Source organism: Asterias amurensis, chromosome 18, assembly GCF_032118995.1.
Source record: "Asterias amurensis chromosome 18, ASM3211899v1".
Lineage (NCBI taxonomy): Eukaryota > Metazoa > Echinodermata > Asteroidea > Forcipulatida > Asteriidae > Asterias > Asterias amurensis.
This window is the reverse complement of record NC_092665.1, coordinates 1,372,515-1,397,500: the sequence shown is the minus strand read 5'-3', so window position 1 is coordinate 1,397,500 and position 24,986 is coordinate 1,372,515. Positions and strand designations below refer to the sequence as shown.

The window sequence follows — 24,986 nt, the reverse complement described above, 5'->3', positions numbered from 1 at the left end:
CCTGCACTGTAGCATGCAGATCTTAAGATTAATCATAAATGAGATAAGACGAGTCCTAACTCTTTGTGAAATCGACCCCTGATATTTTAGCAATCAGTTTTCTTCTCAAACTCCTACGGAAAAAAAATAAGAGGAAAAAACGCAAGTAAATCAATTTTCACAGACATTGTATTTTTTTTATTTGCAATCAAATTCCCCTTATCTGATTATTTTTTCGGACAAACTGTAAGCTGATCCAAATGTCAAAATTATTATTATTTTTTGGCTGAGTCGCAATTTCCTTTCCCCCCGTTTAGGGTGACAGAGCCTGTTTAGATATTGTGTCACGAATCTGTCTGCCTTGCAGTTTTTATGTTTATTCATGAAAGTACGGCTCCCCCCCCCCTTTAAACGGTAGCACCTTTACCGGTTGAAAATTAGTTCGCATCAGTTACACATGCAACACGCACGTAGACATTTTGGTGATGTTTTTTTTTTTTTTTTTTTTTTCTTTTTTTTCTTTTTTCTTTTTATATTAGAGCGTGCTCATCAAAGCCGTTTCAAGGATTTTGATATATTTTTGTTTGTAGATCAAGTTTTTGGCCATGACAAGAGTCCCTACTCACTGTCAATGAAGATGTGTGCTATGTTACTAACCAGGGCCCAATTTCATAGAGCTGCTAAGCACAAAAATTTAGTTAGCATGAAATATCTTCCTTGATAAAAACAGGATACCAACTAAATTTCCATTTGTTGCATACTGCTTGTTACTGGTATTCAGCTGTTTTTTTTTGCTCATCCTGAAAACCGTATGGAAATTTGGTTGGTAATCCTGTTTTTATCGAGTCAGAAATTTCATGCTAAGCAACTTTTTGTGCTTAGCAGCTCTATGAAATTGGGCCCTGTAGAAGTTTCAGCTTCATTAGTCGTCAAGTTTTTGAGAGAAAAATGTGAACACCGCGAAGCATTGTTTCAGTTGAGTCGCGTAAATCCAATCCGTAGTACATGCTAAAACATTTCTCGCCGCACTGAGACGACAATTATTTTCGAGAAATGGTTTTACTTATTTCTCAAAAAATACAGCACATTGGCAAAGGAAAGCTTACTACCATCATACCCTTTAAACCGTGTAAGTTTAATGTAAATCTGTGGACATTTGATTTGTGTGTCTTACAAAAAGTGCCTAGACCTTTTAACTTCAAGATACTCTTTAAGTTCACTGACCTCCCAATAATTTGCAAGCTGTCTTCTCTCGGGATGTGACACATGATACCAACAACTCAAATGCAACTTTCGCAGGGCCCGGTTTCATGAAGCAGTCTGCAGAAACATTGTGCTTAATAATTTATTTCCGCTAAGCGAAAAATTAGCAGGGAACCAGTCACATCCAGATTACATGCTGTCAGGCTGGTATCCTAGTTCTGCTGGTATCCTGGGTGCTTAACGACTTTCTGGTTTGAACATGATATACTAACGTCCCCGATTGATACAATTTTCTTTATTTTTTTTTAAATATGTAAATATTATCTCAATATTTGTATATACTTCTCAACTTGTGTTACTATTGTTTTGTTTTTAGAAACATGTGGGTAACTTTGGAGACAGTTCGTCTCAAGTTTTATTTTGGCTGGTGGCTTGTGGAAAATACTCGTAGCTGGTGGCTTGTGGAAAATACTTATACCTTCCTTATACCTTCCTTTCAACGAGATTGCTAAACCCTGACGTCGGTAGAAACTATTTCCAGAGAATGAACAACAATGCCCAGAAGGCCATCAGTTTGAAAAGATAATTTGGTTCCAACCGTAAACGGATCTTTTGGCTGACAAATCTGTCTTTTTCTTTAATCTGCTCCTCGGTTGGAAATTGAGAGTGCGGGGCCGACTTTAATAAAAGGCGCTTCACACAACAGACCCGATCGGTGGGGGTATGTAAGATTAAACCCTTTCACCATTCAGAGTAAAAAACTCGAGAAGTCCAGCCCAACAATATCTGAACCAGCAGCCTAACGAAAACACATTATTCGAAAGACAATCTTTATGGCCGTGTCGACCCGAAAAGGAGCTCACAGCCCGGAAAGGTGATTTGATGACTATGTTTTTTTTTTTACTCAAACCCAATCTCATCCCAACCACCCCCTTCAACCTGAAGTCTTTATACACAAGCAGAACCGCATCTTTTCATTCAATAAAAAAAGACCTCATTTTTTTTTTTTTTTTTTTTTGACGCGCGGATAAAAAAGAAAATCAACTCATTTCCCCCGCGATAGATCACATTTCTGAGTCCAATCTAAAAAGATGAAACCTTAGAGTGACGAACGCCGTCACGCCGCTTGCTCCGGGCCATGTGCGGGCTCAACACCTTTCATAAAGTTTGCTTCTTCATTTCAACCTACCACTTTGACCCACTGATTTTAATTTGTCCCGTGATTTAGAGTATTTAGGGCTATACGATAAATATACCTGGCATCCAGGAATCAAAAATTATGTTATTCAGTTAGTACTACCCTCAAGTCGGAGAGTGTAGCTAAAAGGTTGACCTGTTCGACAAAATTCTTCTCAAAAACGTTTTTCCCACTTGCTTCTCTACAGAGCTGAAATGAGCACTTCTTTTTTTGCTCTCATTTCTGGATTCCCTTCTTTCTTTCAATACCCAACTCCCACCACTGCAGGATGAAAGCCTCGTCATCATTCCTCCAGTTATTGCTATCCTGCGCTATCTGTTGCCAAGCAACGCCCCTGTATATACTTGGTTCATCCCCCATCTTCAGTTTTGTCTTCCTCTTTTACTTGTTCGGTTTCTTGGAGTCCAGTTGCTTGATGTGCACGTCCATTCCTAGGTGCCCCGCCCATCTCCACCTTTTTGATTTGATGGTCTGTTTATTTAAGTCTGACAAATTTGGGGTCACAATCCAGGTCAAACTTGACACGTAATGCGAGTCAGCAAAAGCCTAACCCACAATCTGCGTGCCGTGTTAACTCACGACGTACAAGGAAAACCATGCGAGGCCTATTTGTGTGGATCATTACATTGTACCTTTAAACACTTTTCTAACCATATGCATTTCGTAGCAAACGCTCTTCAATGACCAACTCGTTCGACCTTAGGCAACGTGTCCCTTTAAGGGCTTTAGTGTACAGCTAAAGATTAATGCGTTGCTGTGCACTGCACCCATTAGAGCGAGAAAACCCCTAACTTGATACCAGAATCAATAACATCAGCGTAATTTGTCATTTTCCAACCCCACTTAAGTCAATATGGCTGCGAATTGCGGAACAAATAATCGAATGAATTCTGTCAAACACTCAGTGTGTGTTTCTTTCGATGCCCCCTCCACCCACTCTCTCCCTGCCTACTACCACCCCCCCCCCCCCCCCCCCGCCATCCCGACAGACGTAAAGGGTATTTGCGGTAATTTAGCTCGGCTTTCGTCCAAGGAATTCCGTCATTTATAAGGAGCGTCATGTCAATTTGGAGTGGAATTGCTCCGTTTTTCAGGGGGAGAGAAAATGAAAAGTATGACTGTAGATGATGATTGCTCCCTGACGATGTTTACTGTCTAACTTTCCCGGGCATAGACGGACCCAAAGACGGCATCAGTTGAGCGAGAGGTTGTCTTCAGCCGACGCCATCTCGAGAAAAAAATACCACGACATCTTAAATATTGGTTTCTATTTCAAATTTCAATTTCAATTTCAAAGACATTTATTCCCAATTCCCATTTCTCTGGAATACAATAAACACAGCACAGTAACATTAAAAATTGGCAAACTCTGATGATAAGCAGTTGCTTGTGTTGGGAGAAGCCTGTATTTGAGGACAAGAGACTAAACTAAAGACAGACATAACGTAGTGTCGCCAATCATAATTTTATGACACCGGGGATTCTGTGTGAATTCTATACGATCGACTTTGCGGAGCGTTTGTTCTTATTATAGAAAACTGTCCCTTGAAGAGTGTTGTGATTATTTGTTTTCTGTTTCAAAGTGAAGGGTAGAACGAGTTTTTAAATAGAGAGAGGGCCAGAAAGAAGTTTGACCCCGGGTCACCCTGACCCCGAAATGGCTCAGCCCCGAGGACTTGAATCCGGGTCAGTTCTGACCCGGGAATGGTTTGAGGGTTAATCCCAATAATCCACCATTGTACTGAGTATACAGTGCTAACACACATCGGTGTATGGGTAAAAACCAAAATTAACATTCTTTATCCCCGATGCAAATTTAACATCTTTTATACCCTTGCGGTACCCGCTGCCAAAACATAGGATTCGAACTGCCTCTAGCTACTGGGCAACCTCGGTAGTCTAGTTGGTAAGACACTGCTCTAGCATTGCAAGGGTCGTGGGTTCGAATCCCACCCGAGTAACATCCCTGTGATATGTTTTCACAGGACTCGGGTAAGTACTGAGTATACAGTGCTAACACACATCGGTGTATGGGTAAAAAACCAAAATTAATATTCTTTATCCCCGATGCAAATTTAACATCTCTTAAATCCACCCTTGTGTTTGAGTCGAATGCCTCTTTTTGCTCTTTAGTCAGACAAACACTCCCTCAAAACCAACAGACAATATAACTGGAGGCCACATTTAAACAGTCGACTTGTGTAAGTTATGTTCAATATTTATTCTGGTGTCGTTATGTTTTCATGTTTGCCAACTACGTCCAGTAATTGCATCTCTCGAGTCAGACCGAGAGGTTTATCAAAATGAATGGGTATCTAGGATATACGAATGTACACATTCGGTCGGTCTTAATGGCCCCGCTCTAGCGTCATTTGTAAATAATTATGATTCTATATCACGAAATGTTCTGCATGGTTTGAAGACCATGGGAAACGGAGACGGAGTGTTGGGTTTATGGACATAAGAGGAAGAAGGGAAAGGGGGGGGGGTAGCTAGAGGCTCGGATGTTAGTGTTGGGGTACGGTGCCAGTAGTTCTGGTTGAGGGTATACAGATAAATACATTTATCACGTAGTAAGATGTTTGTATTGAGGTCCCGGCACGCAGCGATGATAGCCCGATAAACTGATACATGCGGTGAATCTGTTAGGTTGCAACGTGACTGTGGAACGTTGCTAGTACATGCTGACAAGTTGAGTTGTGAGTGGGCTTTAGGTGGTTGTCCAAGACCAGTATTCTCACTTGGTGTATCCAAACATGATATGCATGAAATAACAAATCTGTGGACATTTGGACTCTTAGTTGAAAGAAGAAAAGAAAAAAACCTTGTTGTGCAATCTGAAGTGCTTTCAGATGCCGAAAAAAGGCTTCATGCATGAAGTCTTTTTATATTTGAGTGAGAAACTAGTCCTTCCTCTTTCCCAAAACGTTTTTGAGAGGGAGCCGTTCCCACAATGTTTAAAACTATCAAAAGCTCGCCATAGCTCGTTTCAAGTAAGTTTTTTATGCTAACATTATTTTGAGTAGTGCCCAGTGCCTTTAACAGAGTTTGCTTTGCATGGTTTTGTCGATTTTGAGTTATGCGTCGGATCTGGATATGGGTCAATTCTGACCTATAAGTTTTAAGAGGGCATTGTTTCGTCATGTTTCTATGATCAATTGAGTGATTAAAGATGGCGGCATGGTGACGTCACAGTTCGTTTTGCCTAACGAGACAGTACATAATGTGATTTCCAGCGTCAAGTTTCATTTGGGAAATGACGGCTGCTATGAGTGGTTCAAGATGGCGGCGTGGTGACGTCACAATACAATACAATCCCTAGACTCGTTTTGCGGAATGAAGCTAATTCAAAGAGGTAATCCGATGGACGAGTTGACCCGTTAAGTAACCCTACGCCATTGATGTCGTGCTGTGCGTTGACACTGTTCGTTTTAGCGTCGAGACAATTACCGATCAGCCCGGGGAACTCTTTTACCTAAATTCCCTGAGGAAAAGTACCGCGGTGATCATAGTACAAAAAACTAATAACAGGAGGACAAAAAAACCACTGCACGGTGTTTGGTTTGGTTGCGTGTTGTTAATTATAATATGTGAACCAAGGACAATACGCAATGATGACCCGGAGAAGATAGTAGATTGGGTTTCATCGAGGGTAATTAATTACCAAAAAGGACATGATACTGTTAAAGTTATCATGTATGGATAATAGCCTTCCAGGTGTATTGGGGGAAAACAAAAACCTATCGGCAAAGAACTGAGATCAACTCTAAATTGAAGCAATTAAAGTTGCAGTGTTCTACCCGTGAGACATGTACGTTTTAAAGGTGTTGTCCAGAGGGGAAACTGACTGGGTAATTTTAAATGCACTGGGATGGACACAATATTGGTAATTACACAAAACTATTGTTAGCATACATTTTTACGAGCAATGGGACGGAAAGCTGTTGGTAGAATACACAACTGTGAGAAACAGCTCCCTCTGAAGTAACGGTTGTTTTTTGTTGGGAAAGATGTAATTTCTCCGAGAAAGAACTTTGGCAATCGAGCTATGCTGGGAAAACACCATCCATCCTTGTCAGTAGGTCTCGTAGTATCGCCCTATATTTGTTGATGGATGAGTCTACTTATTAATGAATCGATTGTGACTGAACGAAGTCCATGTACGAGGAGTTGTTAAATATTACTCCGCTCGGGAGAAGGGGGTGGGTGATGTAAGGGGGGAGGGGTAAATTAAGCCAGACAGGCTGATGCGATTAACCCCTACACATCTCTTGGAGGTATACAGATACCTGTATTTGTTCATCTGAGATTGAAGTGTATTTTAGTTCCATCAAATTCAAACAAATTCAAGTAGCATGTTAGGCAAGCAGTTTTATTACCAAGGAAACGATAACGATTGGCTAGCCAACACAAACATTCGCTGTTTGAACATCGAAATGTCTGCGCCGACTATATTATTTTAATCGCCAACACATTATCTGACTGATACATTCACCAATTAACGATTAACTTTAATTGAGTTATTACATTAGTACATTCACATGCCCCCATGTTGGTTGTTAAGAACATTCCCTTATCCAAACTGAAATCAGACTATAATAAACTTCCGAGGACTACATGGTTTACTGCTAATGTTTATCTTTATATGTAATGTTTATGCGCATCAACCTAGCTACCTAAACAAAATATTATACAAAGTATGCATGGAACCAAAAGAGTGCCACTCCGACATGTGTATACACAAGACACCTTTCACTTGTACTTTGACGACGTAAACGAAGGCGAAGGAACAAAATAGACAGTGTTTTAATTCAATTAGACTATCAATAACTTTCGAGGACTACATGGATCATGCTATGTTTATCGTTACGTTGTAATGTTTCCTTCATCTATTCATCTTACAAAGGGTGGATAAAACTAAATAGGAGCGTAGAATTGCCTTTTGGACATGTGTAAAAAAAAAAAAAAATAATAAAAAAACACGTCTCCCGCGTTTATTAATATGGACGAAAAAGAAGACGAAGAAAAGGCTAGACATGTCAGTGTTTTAATTACATGAGACTATCAACATCTTCAGGACTACTCGGTTTAATGCCATATTTAGCTTAAAGGCAGTGGACACTATTGGTAATTGTCAAAGACTAGCCTTCACAGTTGGTGTATCTCAACATATGCATAAAATAACAAACCTGTGAAAATTTGAGCCCAATCGGTCATCAAAGTTGCGAGATAATAATGAAAGAAGAAAACACCCTTGTCATACGAAGTTGTGTGGGTTTAGATGGTTGATTTCGAGACCTCAAGTTTTAAACTTGAGGTCTCGAAATCAAATTCGTGGAAAATTACTTCTTTCTCAAAAACTATGACACTTCAGAGGGAGCCGTTTCTCACAATGTTTTATACCCCAACCTCTCCCTATTACTTGTCACCAAGAAAGGTTTTATGCTAATAATTATTTTGAGTAATTACCAATAGTGTCCACTGCCTTTAATAATGTTTTGGGCGTCTACTTACCTAAATAAATCTTTAAAAAGTCTGCATGACACCAAGTGAGCGTCTACAGTAGAAGTGCCTTTTCGCCGTGTGTACTCAACACACATTCCCTTTGATTAATTCTCATTGACTGGCTTGTTTAGCACGTTGTTCTGTTTGCTTTCCATGCACACTCAGTACGATGAACTACACACACTCTCGAGGCGTTAGTGGGAAGTGTAAACCCGGATTTTTTTTCTCTCCTTTTTCATAACCCCCTTTTTTGTTTTCTTCTAAATTGTATAAACACACATTATCAAACGAGGTTTAATTAAATTTTGCCCGAGAGCCAGGCGTGCGATGATGAGTGTTGACTTTAAGTGTGAAGTGTGAAAAATGATGCAATAACATTCGATCGCAGACAATGAATAAATTAGGTTCAAACAGATGTATTGAGTACATTTCCGGGGGGAGGGGGGGCTGGTGGCTGGTGTAGGAAATTAGAAACCCACATTGTTTATTGATAATTAAATTGTCAATTAAAATCACAGATTTGGGATTGCCAAAATGGTGAAGTATTTCAGTACGTTCCGGTAACCGGTTGTGACATTTATACGGCACAGGTTGAACAACAGTTTACAACGAAGTGGTGAATAAGTATCTTGTTTTATAAGTAACCCATTTTACTCGAAAATGTGTTCACGAAATGGTGAATAAGTAACTCATTTTACTCGAAAATAGTGTACAACGAAGTGGTGAATAAGTAACTCGATTTATTCAAAATGGAGTAACCATATCGCTCCATTCTGGAGCTGGACATTATCTTGATTCAGAGAAGGGAATGATTTATTAACTTTGACTTATAGAAAACTCAACAGTTGCATTATTTAGGTTAACATTGCCATTGCTGTAATTTATCTCGATTCAAAGTAACACCAAACGGTAAAAGTTTTCGTGACGTATGACTGGTCATTGGATGAGCACAAAAATAATCTGCCCGGGCAGTCAGTAGCCTAAATGGTTTGTGCCCTGGCAGTTAATAGCCCATTGGTTTGTGCATAATTCAATTTAATCCACTAGTCGGAAAAGGAATTACATGAGGATAACAGGTGTGAGTTGTCAGATGCAAACGATGTTTTTAATTTAGCCGTTTTCTTTATTGAGTAAAACTGAAGATACGACCGCGTTTACATTATGTAACTGTTGTACCTTATCTTGGTTCAAAGTTACAGCAAACCACTGGTAAACTCTGATTCAAAGAATACATGCATACCAGTCGACGCAATGCCATACAATTTGCAAAGCCAGTATAGTAGCTTCGCCAGAATCCTCATTACTGAAGAGCGTTATCTACAGTTATTAATAAAGCCAACCTGTTAAAACAAAGAAGAAGAAAAAACCGCAATAACAAATACCGAAGTATGTTCTTGAATAAGTATTTTATCACACTCGTTTGCTTAGACTGTTACTTCAAATAGAATCTCCACTAGACAAACTTGAAAGTGTTGACATTACACTTCAGTTTTCCCGTTTCGCTACTCAAAACTGTGGCAATAAAGGCAATAGCTGGCAGATATGAGTGCCAGAATATGGGGGCGAAATGGCACTCGTAATCACAGATAGCGCTTGGTTTTCCATTAGTCTTTTCATGAGAATGTTATGGACATAGTGGTGCATTGTTTGGGTCAGGGTGTATACATACAAATTTACCCACAACAAATAACGCACACTTAGTGTTCACAGTATCCCAAAAAAAAAAGCCAAATGGAGAGCTTTGATTGCAAATGAATGCAAATCCACCATGGATGCCAGTTAGTGCCCCAGTGTCCACAATGCCTACAGTGAATATCACATCATGTTAATGGGACTTTTGTTGGCTTGTGAATGACAATTCACCATGGATACCATTTTAGTGCACCAGTAATGTCCAGCATACCTTAAAGGCAGTGGACACTATTTATTGTAGCCGCGTCCTTCATTTTAGCTCTTAGCTGCGAGTAAAAGATGATTAGCCTCACAAATTATTTTGACACATAAAATGAGCTACCTGAAACAATGCAGATAATCAAAATAGTGAAACATTTTTTTTGAGGGGGGAGAAAGATATCTAGCGCAGCAAAAGGCTGACCGGCTAAACACCTATCTAATTATTTGTGTGATCTCTGAACTCGTCTTGCCAAACACTCTTGATTTTACCATTTGAACTGAACGCACGCACTAGGTCACAACGCACGGCAATGGGATCGACATGTCGATTCCACACCCGGCGAGGCTCCCATAGCGAAAGTGGCCGGTCAGCCTTTCCGAACACGAGCCACGCACTCTCAAAACACCAGTAATTTTCAGCTTAATTGATTTAGACAACTCCCAAAGTAGGTCACACTTTCTGCAGAAATAAAAACGTCCCGTGTTCGACTTTTCCATCTAGGGTAAACTAATATTTGCTTTGACCGGTCTGCTGGCTAAAAATAAAAGGGTAAGAAAAAGTAGGGAAAAAAAAAACTAGTTCGACCCTTCAGATGGGAATTAACATTCTCTTTGCTTCGTTCCTCCCGATCAAGTGCTAATATTTCATATGTTTGATGTCCCAGAGGATAGTCCCCGTTTCCTACTCGAGCTGGAGTTATCGTTTGACCCACTTTAACCGACACTTCCACAAATCCCGAGACAATTTGGCATGAGGTGTATAAACGGAACTGTAAAGAGGGCCGGTAAGTAAACACCTTGTGTAAACTCAAGACGGGAATGAAAAAGAGACAACATAAAAATGAAATTATAAAAAATCAGGGTCCAATTTTATAGAGCTGTTTAAACACAAAAAGTAGCTTAGCACATCAAAAAATATGTTGTATACAACAGAATAAGGTTACCAGCCGAACCTCCATGAAGTGTGTACTTCGTGACTGGTATCCTGCTCATTACTGCTAAGCAGAAAATTGTTAAGCAATTCTTTCCTGCTTTACTAGCTCTGTGGAATTAGTCCCTGCCTCGCAGAGCAAGCATTTATGCGTTCGGTCTCATTTAAAGAGACAGACCATCAACCAGCATGGTTAATTAATGTGAGCCGGTTTATTGGAGCACGAAGTCGGCTAAAAATCTTAACAAAAAAAAAGTGATTGCTTGAGTTAAATGGACTGGATGTTAGTGATAATAAACATAAACATAAAAATAAATGTAAGCATCAACATTTCATTGGTAACGAGCAACAGAGAGCTATTGATAGTACACAAATTTTGAGAAACGGCCTCTCGCCAAAGTAACGTAGTTTTTGAGAAAGGGGGTAATTCCTCACTTAAAAATTTAACTACTTCCATCCTAGGACTTTTATGAGGCATCTGCAAGCAGACTAAGCCTTATATGAGGACTCCTGAAGCACACAAAGTAATGCAACAAGGTTTTTGTTTTCCTTCATTAGTCTCTTGCAGCTTAGATGATAAAATTGAGTCAAAATGTTCACAGTTTTTTGTTCATGCATATATGTTTATAGAAAGGTTTGAGGTAACAACATGTAATAACTATCTCTAAGAGTTGGGGTGGTTCTGAAAAGAACCGTTCGTTTCAACTCGCTCGACGTTTTGATCAGTATGCTCTGGTCGTCTTCTGGAGAATGTAGTATGTTTGTATAAACCAAGTGGGAACTGTTCTTTGTCAATAAACCAGTAGTGTCCAGTGTCTTTAAGAAAAAGCACCGTAGTTAGTTAATGTGAGTCGGTTGGTTCGCTGGAGCCCAGAGTCGGCTAAAACATCTTAACATTAAAGGAACACGTTGCCTTGGATCGGACGAGTTGGTCAAAACAAAAGCGTTTGTAACCGTTTTTTATAAAATGCATATGGTTGGAAAGATGTTTTAAAAGTAGAATACAATGATCCACACAAGTTTGCCTCGAAATTGCGTGGTTTTCCTTCTACTGTGCGAACTAACATGGTCGGCCATTTATGGGAGTCAAAATTTTGACCCCCATAAATGGCCGACGTGTTAGTCGACAAGGTAAAAGGAAAACCACGAAATTTCGAGGCATGTTTGTGTGGATCATTGTATTCTACTTTTACAACATCTTTCTACCCATATGCATTTTATAAAAAACAGTTACAAACGCTTTTCAAAGACCAACTCGACCGATCCAAGGTAACGTGTTCCTTTAAGACATCAACACACTTTGATTGGATTAGTTAAGTAACCGTAACAACACATCAATCTGATCTGACACGCCGTTGCTCTGCGATGATGTGTAACAACGGGGGATGCTTATAAAACTGTGCCGCGGCAGTAAACATCAATTTGATGACCTTGTTTAGCGGGGATTTTTTTTTTTTTTTTTTTTTTTTTTTTAGTGTTAAAGGCACTGGACACTATTGGAAGTCACTCAAAATAAATGTTATTATGACTACTTAATTGGTAATGAGCAATTGAGAGCTGTTGATAGTATAAAACATTGTGAGAAACGTCTCCCTCTGAAGTAACGTAACTTTCGAGGAAGAAGTTATTTTCCACTTAAATAATTATTTAATTTGACTTCGAGATCTCAGAAATTTTGAGGTCTTGAATTCAAGCATCTGAAACCACACAACTTCGTATGACAAGGGTGTTTTTTTCTTTTATTGTTATCTTGCAACTTCGACGACAAATTGAGTTCAAATGTGCACAGGTTTGTTATTGTATGCATATGTTGAGATACACCAAGTGAGAAGACTGGTCTCTGACAATTACCATTAGTGTCCGGTGTCTTTATGTGTTTCTCATCAAATCTCATCACTCTATCTTTCTATGACATCACATACGCCCTCGTAGAGTCAGTGATGTACGTGTGTTTACACCACTCGGCACCGCAGACGTTGGTAATGGACGCCTAAAAATAGTCTTTTTCGACGGCAAGCAGCCTTCAAAAGCAGACCTCAGATTATTTTGTTTATCTCCGTGCATTTAGGCATTTCTTCTTTTTGTGATTTTCTTCCTCTTAAAGTGATATCGAGGACACTAATAATGAAAGAAGAAAACCTTTTTAAAAAGGTCGTATAATGGACATAATGGAATGTGAAATGGCATTGTAAAGCAAACTACCTTAAAGACACTGGACACTATGTAATTGTTAAAGGCCAGTCTTCTCACCCGCTGTGTCTCAACATATGCATCAAATAACAAACCTTTGACAATTTGATCTTGGTCGTCGAAGTTGCGAGATAGCAATGAAAGAAAAAAACCAACCTTATCACACGAAGTTGTGTGCGTTTAGATGGTTGATTTCGAGACCTCAAATTCTAAATCTGAGGTCTCAAATTCAAATCGTGGAAAATAACTTCTTTCTCGAAAACTACACTACTTCAGAGGGAGCTGTTTCTCACAATATTTTATACTATTAACCTCTCCCCATTACTCGTCACCAAGTAAGGTTTTATGCTAATAATATTTTTTAATTATTAACAGTGGTGTCTACTGCCTTTAAAGTTACAAATGCGTCCTCTTTTGATTTCTCTTGTTCTAAATTTCTGCTTTTGTGGGGAATGTTTGATGTCGGCTTGGGCTGCTACAAATACAAACTGGCTTTAGAACTAGTCGCCTTGTTGGACAGAAATACACGTTTGTATAAGTTCAATTCTAAAATGCATTGTGGTTTTTTATTAGGTTCTGTTAGTGTCGAAAGGTTTTGTGAAATGGGAGGAAAACATTTATATTCATAAGTACATTTTCTAAAATGCATAACGGTCGATTAGGTTATGTTGGTGTCGTAACGTCGCGTGAATTAGGAAAGAGACTTCAGTGTAAGTTTATTTTCTAAAATGCAGTATGGTTGATTAGTATGTGTTGGTGCCGAAATGTTTTTTTGTATTGCGAAGAAAATAAATTTGTAAGTCAATTTCTCAAATGCATTATGGTCTATTAGGTTATGTTGGTGGCGAAACGTCGTCTGAAATTGAGAAGAAACATTTGTATAAATCTATTTTCTAAAATGCGTTAATAGTTGATTAGGTTATGTTGGTGGCAAACCGTCGTCTGAAATTGAGAAGAAACATTTGTATAAATCTATTTTCTAAAATGCGTTAATAATTGATTAGGTTATGTTGGTGTTGTGTGAACCATGAATTTCAAAACTTATCCAGTTCAAACTTCTCACATTTGTCTTCAAATGGAAATAATAGGAGCAGTTTCCCAGGACTGTGGGCAGCTCCACTATATGTTTGTTGTACAAAAGTATATGGAGGATATTAATTTTTGTGTTAGGGCCTTGTCACACGAGACAATTTACAGGCAAACAGTTCCAGGCAATCTCCTAGAAGAAAGGGCATTCACATTTCAATCTTCACATATTTTTCCTGGGAATGATCACAAGACAATTATTTGTGTGCTACCAAACTGGTCCTGTAGCATGCACTGCTGTTGGTTGCCACCAAACTTCCTGTAAAAGTTGCCTAATGTGACACAATTGGCTTATATAACCTTACACCGATGTGTGTAAGCACTGTAATACACTCAGTACTTATCCGAGCAAGTGGATAAAAGCACAGGCATATATTACTAGGGTGGGATTCGAACCCACGACCCGTACAATTCTAGAGCAGTGTCCTATCAATCTATTTGGAGGACATTTAGTAAACGGATAAAAGAACAAGCAGGGAATGTAAAAATACAACTAGAATGTGTGTGGGTGTTCATGTGATAGTGTTGCTAATGTAATTTGGTCGAGGTCAGGAAATAATTGTAGGCTATACAAATTAAACGCATCTTTACACACGCAGTCACCAAAGTTAAAAACGCAATCAGATCACAGGTATCCTTGAGAGTTAATTTGAACCACGAAGTAACACGCGGAAACCTATCTCATTAGCAGTAGTGCAGCCCTGTGTGTGAGTGTTTACATTCCAAGGTGTGAAAAGCTTGCCGGCAATTTCGCGCCCATTTGTCCATAAACATTATTTTCACAGCACTTGTGAAGCTCGTTCGTGCGAGGAATCTATACTCAGTTCACACAATCTGTCCATTTGCGCACACAGTTGTAAGACCTTTGGTATTGCTGTTCTTTCATTCCCATTTCTGGCCAATGGAAGACTTTTGGAACTCTAGGTGGCAGCAGACTTACCAGGTAAATTTCCATTGTTTACGTAGTTCTGAGCATGCGCACATTACCGAGAACAATGGATTTTACCTGGTAAATCTGCTGCCACCAAGCGTCCCAAAAGTCTCCCATTAGTTAAACACAGAAAACGCTGTGTGGACCTCTGTTCAACAACTGTGAAGAAGCCACCACAGCTCTGTGACTGCAAGAACACCCATTGCATCCCAAACAAACTCAGCTGGAATGCGTACACTCAGCGTACACTCCTAAGAAAAATCATATTCTTCTGCCAGAAACACTGTATGGACGTGTTAAGGCCACATAGTGTTTCTATCTGAACTGTGTGGACCTATTTTGTTCGAAGGTCCGCACTTCCCCAAATATTCATCGCACACACACAGCTGTACTGCGTTCACTTTGTTCGAGTTAATGTAAAGCTGTGGACATTGTGGTTTTTGGCTTAAAAAAAAAAAGAAGTAATAATAATAATAATAATAATAATAATAATAATACCCAGACCATTTAAGCACACAACTTCGTGAGACAAGGGTGTTTTTTTGCTTCATTATTATCTCGCAAGTTCGACGACCAATTGAGCTAAAATGTTCACAGGTTTGTCATTTTGTGCATAATTATGTAGAGCAAAATGGCCTTTGACAATTACTAATAGTGTCCAGTGTCTTTAAAATACAGTGGAAACAGACTATCCAATCCACGCTGTTTTTAAGAGGTTGATGCAACTTATTTGTTAAATTTATCAAACATCAGCCCCAAAGAAATAAGCTGCGATAATATCTTCTTTTTAGCCCATAATAAACATGTTTTTCTGTTCTTAAATACAGTAGAATAAGGGTCTTCAATCCAGGCATTTCTTAAAGATTTTAATTAAAAAATTTCTGAATTTCATATTTGTGTAGTTTTTTATAAAGGTACCCTGCCAAAATGTTTTCATCTCTTAAATACAGTGAAAGGGCTTTCAAATCCAGGCATTTTATTAATTGACAGAGGATTTAACTAAATAGACGCAGGTTTCCACCTTTGGCAAGAAATTAAATAAAATGCTAGGCTAAAGGTGTTCACCTAATTGATTTTACATTGCTTTGGGCTGTAACCCGATGAACTAACGGTCAATGACCAAGGATGACCATTTTTGTGATTTCAAGATGATTGGAAAAGTGAGAGAGGTTATGAGTTGAAGGGGGCTTCATGTGTATTTGCATGATCCGATAGACGCTTTACAACCGACTGCATTAACATTAACGACAGTGGACACTATTGGTAATTACTTAAAATAATTATCAGCATAAAACCTCACTTGGTAACCAGTAATGGGGAGAGGTTGGTAGTATAAAGCATTGTGAGAAATGGCTCCCTCTGAAGTAATGTATTTTTCGAGAAAGAAGTAATTTTCAACGAAATTGATTTCGAGATCTCAGATTTAGAATTTCACCATTGTGTATTTTAAATTGCCTGTTATTTTTTTCCTCCATGGACTTTGCTCTAGATGTTCGGCAAAGGCTCAAGAATCGCTACCACCTTTAGAAATGAAAACATGTATTGCTCTGTTTTTGATTTAGTGACTCCTCAAAGCCCGCCCCCTGATGCTCATACTTCCCGTTCGAGAGTGATGGGACACTGGCGCAAAGACATCAAACACACTCCCGTAAAATTTAACCTTTAAAGACTAAAAAATGCAATTTCTGCCCACGGTGATCCTCTTCAACATCCAAGATTCAATTTTCAAAAGTACCCTCTTGTGCAATTTTAATCAATCGCGGTATAGTGTTTTCGATGGATTGATGACTTGAAGTAGAGGGGCTGCACAAGGCTTAGAGACGAATCTACCGCTGCAATTTCCATTTAAAACCAAGTCTAAAGTCTTACTACTGGAGACGTCAAGACGTCAGTGGTTTATATTCAGCATATCGTATGTACCTAGGTAGAATAATGCTTCACCGGGAATATTTTATCCATCAGTTATTATGCTGTAAAGGTAAACCATTCGTTCTTGCCAGAGTACAATAATTTCAAACCATCAAATCAATTTGAGCTAGGATTGGGTTATTTAAAGGTAGACTGTCTTCATAACTGCTGTGATAATACTTAAGGCACACATGGTGAAGTTGGTAATACCATAGAGTAGTAATACTAAACAAAACCTCACATCCCACCGCTGCCACCAAATCCACCATGTAGCTGTACATGTACTCTAACCCCGTGACGCCACAAGTAAGGCATACCACTTGAATACGACCACCAAACACAAATACCATTACCCTAGATTAAACTGCTCTAAATGTCACCACTTCTCTTCAGACGCCCTTATCATCTTCCCTTAGGAGACTATCATTGCATAGCTTCACAAATCAAGAAGGGAGCCACGTTTTCTATGGTTTTCCAAAAGGAAAATGATATGCTACAATATTCAACGATTTTTATTTTTAGGACTCGCTTTACAATCTCGCCTTTCACCAACCACCTTAGCAAAATAAGGGGATTGTTTGAAAAGAAGAAAGACAAATTCAAATACAATGTCCAAAACATTCACGCTTCGGCGTCTGATATGATTTATGTAAGTCATCCTCCACCCAGGCAAAAAGGTCTGTTAGTGAAATTGCCATTTGAAAAATGTTCGCTTCCGTCTATACTGCTGAAGTATTTTTGTCTAAACTCTGAAATGGAAACGAGATCTGGTATTTTTCATTTTTTTTCTAGCTTCCCACTTCAGTTTCGTTACATTTCATGAATGTTGATGCCAGGGAAGTAATCAAGTTATACGAAATTTCATCTTCAACATCCCCTACGGGTTTGTGTGTAATCCTGGCAGATAGTTGTCGGGTGCTGAGCTTTGGTTTAGAAGTCGTATACTTCCAGCAAGCTACAAGGTTCAGACACCGTTCCCTGCTCTCCTACCCCAATAGAGATTTTACCCCCACTGAAAAATAAGATATATAAGACCCTTTTCGAAACAACGACTACTTTGGATTCGGCTCGGGCTTGCTTGGCTGTTTTGACGATATTGCGTGTGCTTTGCGTACGTCCTCAGGGCTTCAGACGACAAAGCCTGAAGCTGAATCAAAAACTGTATTTTCGAAAAGGGCATTAGAAGGAGGAAAACCGTTTGAAGATGTTCAGAGTATAATGCCATATCGCTGTAGAGAGTTGTGCAAGTGTGTCGCGGTGATTAGATTAGTGTTTCCCCTGAGGGACAGTGTGTTAAGCTGACAGGAAAGTGTTTGCCCTTATGTTGTATCAATACATCAAAACGGGAAAACATACCAACAATAGCAGCACTGTACGGAAACATAATTTAGATTACAGAAGCAAAGACAGCTCCATATTCAGAATACTGAGTTTGGTTTGCTTCCTTTCCCACACATGTTAACCCGGACAATGTAATGCAGAATTTGTTTTTCATGCCTACAAAATTGAAAAGAATTCAATTAAAAAATTGAAAGCCTTGCATTTTCTGTTTTCGTTCTGCCCCCCCTCTGTCTTTGTATCTCTTTTTATTTCATTTAATTCCACTTCACTTCTTCTGTATACACATGTATACCTGTTTATGTTGTGCTGTCGTTTAGCTTCGAGAATAAAACAAAGTATGCAAAAGGGTCACAACGTCAGGCCTTTTATTACGTTTCTGTGTTGAAAATAAAGCCATAACGTTTGAAACAATTTGAAAAAAAATGTGGTACAAAGAGTTTAAACGAAACCTGAAGTCAAACCAAATACTGCTTCTGTCAGTGTTCCAAGAATATACATAATGTTATGGAAACCAGTACAAGTTTTGAAACAATGTTTCATATGCAATCACTGCATCTGCTATGAATGGTTACATTTCTAGGCAATGGCAATTCTCCATACTTTTACACTGGATCTAAAAGTTTCAGGCGTACACAGTAAACGATGGCTGTCACTAACAACCAAAGGCATGAACTATTTAAAAAAAAAAAAAAAAAAAAATGTGGACGGCAAGACATTATGTTTAAGAGACATCATCAGAAACATGTCACACCTACGGGGAATACAGGTCGAACCAAATAACTAATAGCGAGGTATTAACGGGAAGCGTTTCTGTCGAGTCGGATCCCCTCGCAAGACGATATGACGAGACCGTGGTATCTCCTTCATCAATCCGTGGGGCTCGGCGGTGCGTTGCGCCCGTGGGACCCCCAGGCCCTGAACACGGTCTAAACGGTGAAACGCAATACCGACTATAAAAATAACCCGCACCTTCTTGGTCATGTGAGTTGGCAGTAATTTAAGCACAGCCAGTTGAAGATCCTCCCTGTCTAATGTTGCGTGTATTAATTCGCGACAACTGGTTGTCTCGACTTTAATGTGTGTGTCGGCGCTGTTACTTCGAATTGTCTTCTGAGGTTGACATGGACGTGTTCTGAGAACAAAATCAACGCTGAATCCGAGGTCTTAATTGGTCTTCTTGTTTTGTTTCAAAATACTAGTTGAAAAGCACCCAACACTTTTGTAAATACCGCCGTGGACTTGGGTTGCACGCCAGTTGTTCAGATATTGTTGACGTACAAATTTTACCGCCAAATTGAGAATAGAGGTGTTTGCAGATGAACAAGATGGGAAAAGGTGAGGAGAAAGGAATGGGTGAGAGCTGTTTGAAAGTTAGAGCCGTGGTTCGGACTGAGAGAGTGTTGCAAAATATTTGTGTATCTATGTGTTTGAGCTGCATTATAGAAGTTTGACCCCCTACCATGTCATTTTGTGAAGGTCTAAGCACATAATGTGTTATTTCCTTATTGTGTGTTTGCTTTGTGCAAATTTGCATCAAATTTAGGCTAAATGCCACTTTTTAGTACTGAGCAACAAAACAAAGCAATTAAGATTGAAAATAACTCGGGGAACTGAAGTAGGAATTTGTATTCCTCTTAAAATAGCATAAATAAAGCGAAAATGCATCACCAGGCACTATGCAGACAAATTAATGTGTCATATCAATGTGGTTGTTTTTAAATATTGTTTTATACAAGGTTGCACCAATTAAGGCTAAAAGCCACTCTTGGTATGAAAACAGTGTACGAAAATATACACCAGGCAATAGGCAATGGTCTGTCTTTACCTGTTTATGCAAGTTTGCACCAATTAAAGCTAAAAGCCACTCTGGGCATGGGGCAAAAATAACAAAACAATTAGAATGGAAAATAATTCAGGGGGACTGGACGTAGGAATTGATATTCCCCTTAAAACAGTGTACGGAAACATGCACCAGGCATAATGTTCTGTCGTTATCTGTTTATGCAAGTTTGCACCAATTAAAGCTAAAAGCCACTCTTGGTATGGGGTAACAAGAACAAAACAGTTACAAGAATGGAAAATAACTCAGGGGGAAAGGACGTAGGAATTGATATTCCCTTTAAAACAGTATACGGAAACATGCATCATCAGGCACTAGGCATTTGTCTTTCTTTGTTTATGCAAGTTTGCACCAATTAAAGCTAAAAGCCACTCTTGGTATTATGTAACAATAAGACAAAAACAAATAGAACGAAAATAACTCAAAGGAGCTGAAGGTGGGGAGATATATTTCTCTTAAAATAGTCTAGATTGTAGGGTAGAGGCAAATACACGCAAGGTTCTCCGAAGACAAGCAGTACGTGTCCTTTAGCAACCCACTTAGCAATAATTGCCATTGTTAGGCATTGTGACCTTAATTGCTTCCCTTAACCCAGGAGTGTAAATTAGAATCTGACAAGGCTGCCTGAGAGAGTTTTTTGTTGGATTAACACTTAGCGCTAATTCAAGCAGCTAGGGGTTGTATGTATGTTTTCCACGGGGAGTTGGACAATTTAGAGGAGCGATTAATGGCGCCAGATAAGATAGTGATAATAACGTTGTAAAGTAACTTGATCTATTTACAAAAAAATTAAAGATTATATAGACGATACAAGTCCTTGCACTGTACTATCATTAATCATCAAGCTCTCTATAGCGAGGTTTTTCATAAGAAGTTACTATGTTTGTTGGAAAACAGAACATCAAATTAATGCAAATTTGAATAAAAATAAATAAAAAAGGTAAACAAAACACAAATTCGTTAAAGGAACACGTTGCCTTGGATCGGACGAGTTGGTCAAAACAAAAGCGTTTGTAACCGTTTTTTATAAAATGCATATGGTTGGAAAGATGTTTTAAAAGTAGAATACAATGATCCACACAAGTTTGCCTCGAAATTGCGTGGTTTTCCTTCTACTGTGCGAACTAACATGGTCGGCCATTTATGGGAGTCAAAATTTTGACCCCCATAAATGGCCGACGTGTTAGTCGACCAGGTAAAAGGAAAACCACGCAATTTCGAGGCATGTTTGTGTGGATCATTGTATTCTACTTTTACAACATCTTTCTACCCATATGCATTTTATAAAAAACGGTTACAGACGCTTTTCAAAGACCAACTCGACCGATCCAAGGCAACGTGTTCCTTTAAAGCTGATTTCGGTTGTTACAACCAACATTTATAGAACAAACTGCTTTGTTTTCGAAGATGGTAATGTTGTTTTGTTTTTGCTGTTGTTGTTGCTGTTGACTTTTGTCAGTGTTGCTGCTGCTGCTGCTGCTGCTGCTGATGTTGCTGTTTTGAAGGTTTTTGATATGGCAGTAGATCAACTGGCATTCGTATCAACACAACATACAGCCAATCTGTAGTGTGAAGGAACGCCGATATTATAATGTATTTGATCGCGGCAGTATTGACTTTCCATGGGTAATCTTTCAATGCTAATTGGCAGGACTTTGTCAGTATTTGTCTGATGGTCTCTCTCCGGGGATTCGGTACTGATTATCATCAAAATATATAACCAGTCAGCTTTCATAATGAAAGCAATTAACTTCACCCGATGATTAACAATTCGCTGTACTTTGTTCCATCGACCCATTGCTTTAGACGTCCCGGTGAGCTACTGTCTTCTTTTGTGCGTCAAATTGCATGCTGATTAAACGTGCACTATACTTTATAACACCCAAGGGAAATGCAATTTCCAAAATGGCGCTACCACAATTTAATGTGGTGAAACGTTAGGTGAGTTTTGTTCGATATCATATCTGCTGTTGATATTAAGCTTCGCTCGCACAGCATGACTTCAAAATAGCTGACAAAAAGTCGGATCTGAAAGCCTATAGGCTAGTCTTGTATAAAATGGAAATAATAGTCAATATATGTTTCTAATAATAACCGAGTGCCTTCGGGGGGTTCAGAGTTATCATGCAGTGTCATTGCGGACAATAAAGCTTCAGTAAGCTCCAATATCCAATATTAAGATGAACATTTGGCTTTAAAGGCAGTGGACACTATTGGTAATTACTCAAAATAATTATTAGCATCAAACCTTACTTTGTAATTAGTAATGGGGAGAGTTTGATAGTATAACACATTCTGAGAAAAGGCTCCCTCTGAAGTAATGTAGTTTTCGAGAAAGAAGTAAATTTCAACGAATTTGATTTCGAAAACCTCAAGTTTAGAATTTTGAGGTCTCAAAATCAAGCATCTAAAAGCACACAACTTCGTGTGACAAGGGTGCTTTTTCTTTCATTATTATCTCGCAATTTCGACGACCAATTGAGCTAAAATTTCTACAGGTTTGGTATTTAATGCATACGTTGAGATACACCAGCTGATTTGTGTCTGACAATTATCAAAAGTGTCCAGTGTCTTTAAATAATCTACAGAACTCTGCTTTAGAACATGGGTTAGCTCTGTATGAGGATCGCACTTCGATTCTGGGGTACGCTATGCCTATCAACGGCAATTACGTACAGTCGAGGAGCTTCAGTTTGCCATAACTTCATTAAAGAAGATGAAATTAAAGTGCAACTCCGGTAGTGTAATGGTACCAATGACCGGGAACTGTTTAATTTTGTAATAAAAGGACAGTTAGGTAAACGTTTGGTTATCACTCTTAACGTTGATGGCAATAACAACTATCGGATTTAGAGTCTACAGCAGTTTCCAATAGTATATAGCATTCTGAGAAACGTTTCACTTCGAAATAATGTGGTTATGTCATATTAATATAAGTTTGTATGCCTCTTAATTTGAAACTGAGAAATGTCACTGTCGGTAATGTTTCTCAGATTGGTGTATTCCTGGTGTGTATTTCCTGCATGGCATATTTTCTCCAGATTATCGGGGATGTCTACAAAATGTGACTCTTGAAATGAAATGTTCACATGCTATTTTTATTGTATATACATCTACAGTTATGATAAAATAGGATTAAAAGGATCGAGTGTTTCCAAAAGGTATACTTCGCCTTTACATTGTAACTTCAGAGACTGGTTGTTGTTGTTACTGTTGTTTTTGTCGTTGCTGTCATTGCTGTTGTTGTGTGTGTGGACTAAAGTCAAACCGTCTACCGACTTCTTCACCACCGCCAAAGATCGTTCGTTTTTCGGCAAGCGAGCGTGAGCTGTTTTGCTATAGTTTAATATGTACCTTTATAGCTTGTGTCCAAGTGGTGAAACATGGACATTATCGTAAAAACAAAAGGAAATTTCAGGGGCTCCACACAACATTGGAACGGAGTATTCAAGATCACGCAAAAGAAAAGCGAATCAAACAAAATCAGAAGAGGGCAGACCAAAATGTCTGATGATCGTAAAGAAACAGTAAAAATTGGAAATAAGAGCTGGACAAAATGGAGCTCTATACAATTAATCACTTGACACAAACGGATACAAAGGGCACCACCCCAGACAAAAGATGGAGAGACGAGCTACAACATTCCTAGGGCAATTTTGTTGGTATCAACAAGCTCTTTATAGAGACATTGGATACGGCCTGCATGTCGCAGAAGATCGCCAATGGCTGGAAAATCGATACCAACAATCAACGAGTAGCAATATATTTCGGACAAATGTATTGACCCAAATAGAACAAAGTTGCCCTTTCGTCATATTGTTACCGATTGCTCGTGAGACTCAATGAAGAAATATTTTGGTGTGTATTATTTTGTAAAAGGAGAAGATGATGTAATTGTTGTTGTGGTGACCGGGGAGGGCTGGGTTCCACGAAGGATGGTCAGAAAGTAGCAATCGAACTTGAAGAAAGGAAGAAACGTGAATCTAGAGAAAGAAATACAATATTCTTTGATTTCCCGTGTGTGAAAAAAAAACCTCGACGCTCATGTCAGAAACTAGGGTGACACGTTTCATCATTTGGATGAAGAAATATAATAAAAAGGGACATCTTGCGTTTCTGAGTGATGAAGTGGGCTGCAATCATTTTGAAAGGTTTAGTTGTGAAATGACATTAGAATACTGCTGCAGTACAATGCTTGACTGGAAGAATGGCAACCGACGGCTCTTTCGTGTCTGGACTTTGTGTGTGCTCACTGAAACGGCGGTTAACCCTGTATTAGTCAAGCGAGAACTTAAGTGTTTGTCGTCGTGAAACAGTGTCGAGTGGGCCCGGACAACAGAAGGTTCTTGGTGGTTGGACCTTTTCTCCCCTAAAAAAAGGGAGAGGGAAATTCGATTCCGATTTTTGTGTGAGCGTTTACAGATTTCATCAACCCCAGATCAGAAGTTGGGGGATAAAACCAAGATATCGAGTGATTTTTGGAAAGCGGAGAGCAATTTGCCTTTGAGTTAGGGTTGAATGGTCGTGACAGGAAACAATGGTTAAAGACAGAACATCTTCCGGCGGTTAAAGCTCTTCGTTAAAAAAAAAAAAAAAAACCTTTTGAGCAAAATGTCAAAGCAGGTCAACCCCTTTTTGTATACAACCTGTACTTTTTCCCATCCTTAGAAAGACAAACAGTCACAACATAAGACACACTTAAATAGACATATTTTTTTTCTGATGAAATAGATATAGGTAAAAAGATTATAGTAGTCATACTATGTGCACTTTAATCACAAAGAGATTTGAAGACAGCAGGCCAAAAAAAAAAAAATCCCCAAAGTCCTGAAACCCCATGCCATAACAAGAGAGCACAGCATGGTTATTCATTCATTCAAAATAGCACAACGTGCTATCAGGCAACCGCTGTCACAAGAAAAATAGGTAGGAAATAATTTGGAGGTGAAGTTTAAAGTGGCTGGCGTTTTTAACGGGTGTG

At 38.9% G+C, this 24,986-nt stretch overlaps 1 non-coding gene across 1 annotated transcript; it reads left to right on the top strand.

The window, feature by feature from the left end:
* The first annotated feature begins 4,259 nt into the window (after positions 1 to 4,259).
* On the top strand, positions 4,260 to 4,341 carry Trnaa-agc (transfer RNA alanine (anticodon AGC)). Its single transcript has one exon. It is a non-coding gene; the product is annotated as a tRNA-Ala (tRNA).
* Positions 4,342 to 24,986: the final 20,645 nt, after the last annotated feature.